Genomic DNA, 7,500 nt, shown 5'->3' on the forward strand with positions numbered 1-7,500 from the left:
TCTAGTTTGTCGATCTCAGTACCATCTTGAAGCGTTTGCAAACAATCCATTTCAGTGTGTATTTTTTTTCCCGAACATATTTTTTCGCCTCAAAGACAAAAAGACCGAATGGTTTCCACTTATTTTAGTGGCATCGAAAAAGAAGATATAAAGATGATAATACACGCTTTTTGACATGCACGTACTGGACGAATATTTTAAAAATAAAGCTGTTAAACGTTCTGTTTGGAATTTTTGGGATAAAATAGTGAATTAAACACATCGAGAGATGAACTTCGTCTTACCTTAAAGAAGGTGTAAATTTCGTCTTCATTTTCCCCGTTTACATCTCGTTTCTCAAGCAAAAGAAAATTTGGCTCAAAGCCATGCCCAGGGCGAACGTACTTCAATCCATTCATTAGCTCGTATATATTTTCTGCTGGTTCTTGGAATCCGAACTGGTTACAAGGGAAGCCAACTATTCTCAACCCGCATAAATCCTCAGTACTTCCTATTAATTCTTGTTGTAATGCATTCAAGTCGATGTATTGTAAGGTGAAACCTCAAAAGGTCGCCACGTTAACCGCCAGGACAACATGACCGCTTAGCTTCGACAAAGACACATTTCTGCCGCCTACATCTGTTGTTGTGAAGTCGTGAAAGGACGTCGAGGGATCTTTATGGCAAATAGAATACGATTTACGTCTTTCTGAAGCGTTTATGCTGCCTAGAACCAGACAAAAGACCGCAGAAATGGCCAATTTCATCGTCTAGGCTTTGCTGAGAAGCAAGGAACTCGGTGTATGTAAATGAATTCACCCGTGTTTTCTTTAGAGTTGTCATCCATACGTGCACCTGCCCCCGTGCCCGAAAATTTAATCGACAACTGTCATTAGTCTATTTTGCCCTTGAGGGAATAGCATATCAAAAAATCCCCGTTCCGAAATTTTATTCACGGCGAGGGAATACAAGCTTGACAGCTGATGGGAAGTTAGTTAATGTCGAACGGTACCTTTAGTTGTCTTAAATGCCTAAGTCGAACTCTTGCCGAAACATTCAGTTTTCCAATAAATCTCAGAGAAGATATTTGCGTACAATAAGTGACATTTCTTCCGAGTCCTGTTTTTCTGGAAAAAAAACGAAAGCAAATGTTTGGAAAAACGCCGAAATTTCCAAAAAAAGATAGATTGTGTTTTGTGAGAATCGGCCATCTGGATGAAGACTTGATAGTTTAAAACTGTCAAGGCAAGCTAGGGAGAAAACAGTTGACTGTTTAATTTTGTTAAAAGGGGGTACTGAATATTCACAATATTAAATTCTCAACCTCGGATAATGCAATTCTAGCTTTCTCATCCGTTCACTGGATCTCGCTTACCAGTCATTAATGATACCTGCGTTTGACCTTATATGGAAATGAATGCGGCAAATGTCGATTTACCTTAACATCTTTCGAATACCGGTCGTTTCGCCAACGTGTCAGTTCGCCAACGACCTATTCGACAACGTATGAAGTCTATTCGGTCACATTATCTTCTTTTAGTAATCTGTAAATACATTTCAGAGCTATTTCACAAAGTATTTTGGACGTTAGTGAACTGACATATAAGCATTGGCGAACTGACATTAGACATTGGCGAATAGACTTGACACTTTGGCGAAACGACCGGGTACCCATCTTTCTGAAATCATTCTCCGATCCTACGATTCTTCCGATTATACGAGTTTACCTTATGATCCTTGGGGAATAATTATCCGATTCAATTCTTCCGATTCTTCCTATTCTACGATTCAGCCTTAACATCTTTCTGAAATCTATCTCGTTAAAAAGTGTAGTTAACCGAACCGTAAAATGAAAGCTAAAATTTTAAACGAGTGCTTAGGCCTAATCACTGAAACGAGTGCTTAGGCTTAATCAGTAAACGAGCGCTACATTCTTCACACGGTCGCGGTAAAAAGTGTAGTTAACTGAACTGTAAATTGAAAGCTGAAATCTTGAAAGATTGCTTAGGCCTAATCACTGAAACAAGCGCTTACGTCTAATCAGAAAACGAGTGCAATAGTCATCGCACTATCTCGTTAAAAAGTGTAGTTAGATGAAACCAAGAGATTATAAAGGTACTTTCATAATCTCTTGATGAAACGTAAAATGAAAGCAAAAATGTTAAACGAGTGCTATACACGATCTTGTTAAAAAGCGTTGTTTGAGCGAACCGTGAAATGAAATCTTAAATTTTGAAAGAGTGCTTAGTCCTAATACTGACACGAGCGCTTAGGCTTAATCAGTAAACAAGTGCTATATTCGGCACAAGATCTCGTTAATGACCACTGCGTAACCGCGTAGCCACTTCTTTCCTTACTAACACATTCTAGGGGGAGGGGTGGTAATGACCACTGCGTAGCCGCCTAGCCACACTTTTCAAGATCATTTTTGGAGTTGCGGGATATTCACCAGTTAAACCTTATCAATTATCGATGATTTGGAGTCCAATAAATAAAATCGAAAACAAATATGATGCCATGTTTGTTTTCTGCGTGACAGCTGAATTCAGGAAAGTGTGACCGGGAACACTGAGGGCGGATCAAGCACCCACATAAATATTTTTTTTCTCTGCTTTCATATTTTACTATTCTCTGATTTAGCCATAATCGCAATACTAGGTATAATCGGGAAAATCGGGAATCGCATCAACCTTAGAGAATAAGAATAACCGTAGAATCGGAAGAATCGTATAACTGGGAAAATTGGAAAATACTTTTGAACTTAGAGAATAGGAATAATCGTAGAATCGAAAGAGTTGTATTATCGGCAAAATCGGAGAATGGTTTAGAACTTGGAGAATCAGAGAATCGGAAAAATCGTATGTCGAAATTCATATTTTACTATTCTCCGATTTAGCCATAATCGCACTCTTCTGGCGTTTTTGACATTACTGTCGATCGATTGCTCGTTACTTTCCACTGTGTCTCTCGTTTGGGCGGTGTATCTTTGAAACAAAACTGGTCCCGAATCCGATAGCAAATAACCTCTTCCAAAATTGAATTTTGCACAATTTCTGAATGGCAACGTTAAAATACTAGGTAGAAGATTATATTCACCAAGTGTGAAGGATGTAGCTTGGCTAGAAGACGCTCAGTTAATTTTTTGAATTTTCCACACATTTGTCTGTAAATTTGGCTGGGTAGACAAACGTCTAGACGCGGTTTGCAGGAAAGAAATTTAAAGACAAATGTATGGAAAATTAAAAAAAATTAGCTCAGCGACTTATAGGAAAGCCACATGCTTCAAACTTGGTGAATACAACTTCTACCTAGTATTTTAACGTTTTGATTCAAAAATTTTGTAAAACTCAATTTTGGAAGAAGTTATTTGCTATCGGATTTGCATACAAACTCTGTAATTTCTGACCGCTTTGCCCTACCCGTCAAGATGGCGTCTACAGAAAACATATGGCGCTAGGATGATCCGACTTCTAGGATCTTCCTACCTCCATTTAAACAGCCCATTGGGCCCTGTTTACAAGCAGGTAACCCTAGCGCTAGGGTTACCCTAGCAAGAGGGTTACCCTAGCACTCACACATTTCTCCTTTTTTTCATCGACGTGTTTACAAGGCAACTAGGGTTACCCTGGTGCTAGGGTAACCCTATCTGTAACCCTAGCTCTAGGGTAACACTAGCTGCCTTGTAAACGCTCTGCTAGCGCTAGGGACAACTCGCCTACCCGGGACTTTCATTGTGTTTGCGATGCTGGCGGTTACCAAGCACGCAAAGTTGTCCCGGGTGGTAGGGTAACGCTACCTGTGAAATTTTGCTTGTAAATCCCGGGCTATCTTTGACCCTCCTGCTTGTAAACAGGGCCTTAGTCTCCTACGAAGCCGTTGTTTGTGTGGTCGCGCAACGCTCTCCTTTGCGTGACCACACAAACAACGGCTGCGTTGGAGACTAGTCGTTTCTTAAGCTTTAATAAAATTTAGCAAACCGAAGGTTGAGAATTTAATAAAACAATTATTCCATTCGCCCTTGTTGGATACGAGATTGATCGTTGCATAAAGGTAAGAGATTTTCCGTAATGACCAACCGAATGAGACACAGCATTTCATCCCGCATATTTTACTCGATCTTGTGAGAAGGGGCCTGCAAACGGAAGGATTCTCGCAAATGGTAAGAGCATTTAGCGAATTCCGTACCGAAACGGAAAAAGAGGACTACCTCTGGAGGTTGTCCACAATTTCCGAAAAGATTTTCCGGAAAATTGCCTTTCCATTTGACCTCAAACCGAAATTTCCGGATTTCTTGGCTAAATGGTAAGCACCCTAGGTATCCCCCGGCTCTCTTTGAACTGCCTGAACATGTTCAACCTACCGACATTTTAAAATCCGGATCTCTTTTGTCTGGCCAGTTGGAATACGAAAGAGGCTCACTATGAAGGTAATGAAACGCCATCCACCAAGCCAGCAAGCCAAACAAAGACGTTGGATTCATGCGCCACATGTAATGAAAAATAAACATGGCTGAAACTAACAAATATGATCCTTTTGCGCTGGTAACTGACAGATAGTGACGGGAACATAAAATTTATCCGATTTTTTTGGTCCTAGGCCGCAGCTGGTCCAACTCTCCCTAACGTCACCACGATTAGAAGACAACCTTAAATTAAGAGAGAACAACCAACCCTTAAAGAGAGTGAGGTTTTTAGAGCAGAGTGAGCGGCACCGAAACGTTACTGATTCGCTGCTGTGTCTTCTCCATCAGATAAACAGGCACTTTGCGCGCATTACTGATAACAGAGGGATCATATAGTCGAAAAACGCAACGTGCTCGCTCGAACAATGAAGTCCCATGTGCCGTTCAACTTTAATGTTTGTGTGTTGCTTGCAATGCTCGGCCATCGCCACGAAACCAGTCTGTATAAAATGGTTATGACTTCAACTTCGCAAAAAAAACTTAAACACTTGTATATCAAGTTAATTCAAATTCAAATTCACTCCCGCAACCGTAACTGACGATGACAGTTGGTCCCGTCGAAATTTGTCTTCGAAATGTACTTTAAAAAGAAAAGCGAATCCACCTGGTGCCAAAGAATCATTATTCTCAATGGGCGCGGCCAAATGACAAAACTGCCCTCTGTAAAACGCGCCTTTTTTGCGGGCCAAACGGGAAATGACCAGGCTAAAAATGGCCCAAGGGTGGATTTAGGGGTGGGTCCAGCGGGTCCTGAGGTTTAGAGGCCAACATTTTTCGAAGTGCGCGTGCTCAGAACGGAGACCTCGTAGTCGTATGCCGCCTCCGATCTAAAGCTCCTTAATGAACTGTTGCGGTAGGAATGATGCTCAAAGACAGAAAAGTTTATATTTGAAGTGCAGGCTATAGATAAAAGACAGAAATGATCCTCTCACTATTCAGGAAAATTTAAGCAATTATCTCTTACGGACACCTGAAAAATTCAGGTGGTTCTAACGAGATTCGAACCTATGTACTCTGTGATGCCGGTTGCAATGCTGCTCCACCAACTGAGCATGGCAGAGGCCATGGGTTGGAATCCCGTTGGAGCCACGTAAATGTTTTAGGTCTCTTATAAAGTTCGAGGATCATATCAATAGCTCTTTCGTAATGATGCTCAAATTAAGTTGAGAAAATGGAATTGCAAGTGGAACGGTAGGAATTACAGTCTAAGACAGAAGTAACTTTGAAAGCGAAGCGAACCAAGAGAGGATTTGATTGGGAAAAGGACAGCGGTGGCACACCCTTTCCTTCACTGAGCCCTCTCTCGGCTCCCATCCCTCGCTCAGTCGCGGATTTTATTTTTCTTCCTTTCCATTGCCAAGCTTGGTCCCAGAGCAAATTCCATTTTGATTATGAAACTGAACCAAACTACCAAGCTGAGTTAACAATCTCCGTGCGATGATCATAGTGGCCTTCTTACATTGTTTCAACGGTTCGGTTTCACTTTCATTAGGCCTTATTCACGACAGCCGCCATGTTGGTTTTCAAATTGTCATGCAAATTAGCCATCTGTTATGCTGGGGGGCAAACACTGGAATAAAGGCAAATTGCGGAAAATCGGCTCGTCGAAAATATTGACAACAACATTGCTAAAAGTACATTTTAGAATTTAGAATTAAGTACCTTTTGTAATATATTTATATCGTTTGATTGCCCTTGACATTTTGACTTTCTACTTCGTTATCTGCTCATTTTTCACTAAAAAACATCGAAGTAACTTGTTGTAAGTCATTTCTATTTTACTTACTTAGTGTGATAAAAACATTCAATGAACGTGAAGACAAAGTCATCTGTGTGGCTAAGATGTTCGTTATAACCTTTCGAAATTGTGTGGTTTGCCCCCTCAGAAGTGTTGTGAGTAATTTGCATGGAAAAATAGCAAATCCCCACCATGGCGGCCATCGTGAATGAGGTCTATTTTCACCGCAATTGCTCGTAATATCGCAATCTGATGGCCCTTATTTTCCGTCGATCAAGAGTCTAGACAACGCTGTTTGCGTCAACTTTCTTCTTGTTGGAAAAGCCAATCAGAAGCGTCATTTCGGGAAATAACACCAATCAGATATGGGTACGCTTGGAAAAACATTTTCTTGCCGGTGAATACTGTGGTGAAAAACACAATTGCGCCTCTTTATATTTAACATTTTGACCACGGTAATGACGCAATAGCGTTGCCGATAAGAGCACTGACAACGCTGAACCACATCCGATTTGTTATTGGTCCGTAGGTCCTCCCAGGGTAGCGTTCTCTTGGCGGTCTGTTGGGCTAATTGACGGGCCACATACAAGGACAAGGCTCCAACCGGCGGAACGTTGGAAATGTACGGAAATGGCAGTCGCAGTAGCGTGGATGAAAAGCTAATAAAAGTTAAATCTATTGAATGTTATTTTGATCCCTAATCAGATTCTGATGAAGTTGGAAGGAAAAGACAATTAAATTTCACTTAAACTACAATTCATGCCAATGCAGAGTACCGGATGTGAGCAAGTTTATGTGTTCCGTTGGGGATACTATACACTTGTAGTAGACGCTCAAATCACGACTCAGCCTGTTACAGCGGAATGCTATGCAGACTTGAACAGTCAGAAGCTTGTGAATCGAGGACCACTTTAAGCATGAAACGTCAGTTTGTAAATGGTCGGTCATAAACTCAAGCTATCACAACATGATATCCTCGGAGTTACAACTTACAAGTTCACTGCTGTAAAAAGAAAAAAAAAATTAAACTTCGTAGGGTGTGTACTTTTGCAGATGGTTTTTTTTTTGTTGTTGTTGTGTCACATTAATTACATTAAATTACATTATATTTCAGAAATCTGTCAACTAAAAGCGTCGATTTCCATCAGTTTTAAGTCATTTTCTGTGCTATTAAATTTTGTATCTTTTCTTTTGTTTTTATCTCGACATTCCTGTATCAGTTGCAGTATATCATCCCGTATTTCCATTGGCTCGTATGGCGCGGTGTAGCGAGCCACCGGTTGCCCCTCATGGTCAATCAGGACCTTTTCGAAATTCCAGT

The 7,500-nt window shown here is 40.8% G+C and overlaps 1 protein-coding gene and 2 pseudogenes across 1 annotated transcript in view; 1 reads left to right on the top strand and 2 right to left on the bottom strand.

Moving 5' to 3' along the window:
• LOC137969344 (epididymal secretory glutathione peroxidase-like) overlaps positions 1 to 824 on the bottom strand; it is a 3,587-nt pseudogene extending 2,763 nt beyond the window's left edge.
• Positions 1 to 7,500, top strand: part of LOC137969346 (uncharacterized) — a 28,738-nt gene that overhangs the window by 12,195 nt on the left and 9,043 nt on the right. The gene's annotated exons all lie outside the window — the stretch shown is intronic.
• Positions 7,301 to 7,500, bottom strand: part of LOC137970463 (epididymal secretory glutathione peroxidase-like) — a 3,119-nt pseudogene continuing 2,919 nt past the window's right edge.

The sequence above is a fragment of the Montipora foliosa genome, chromosome 9, assembly GCF_036669935.1.
Source record: "Montipora foliosa isolate CH-2021 chromosome 9, ASM3666993v2, whole genome shotgun sequence".
In the NCBI taxonomy this organism is placed as follows: Eukaryota; Metazoa; Cnidaria; class Anthozoa; order Scleractinia; family Acroporidae; genus Montipora; species Montipora foliosa.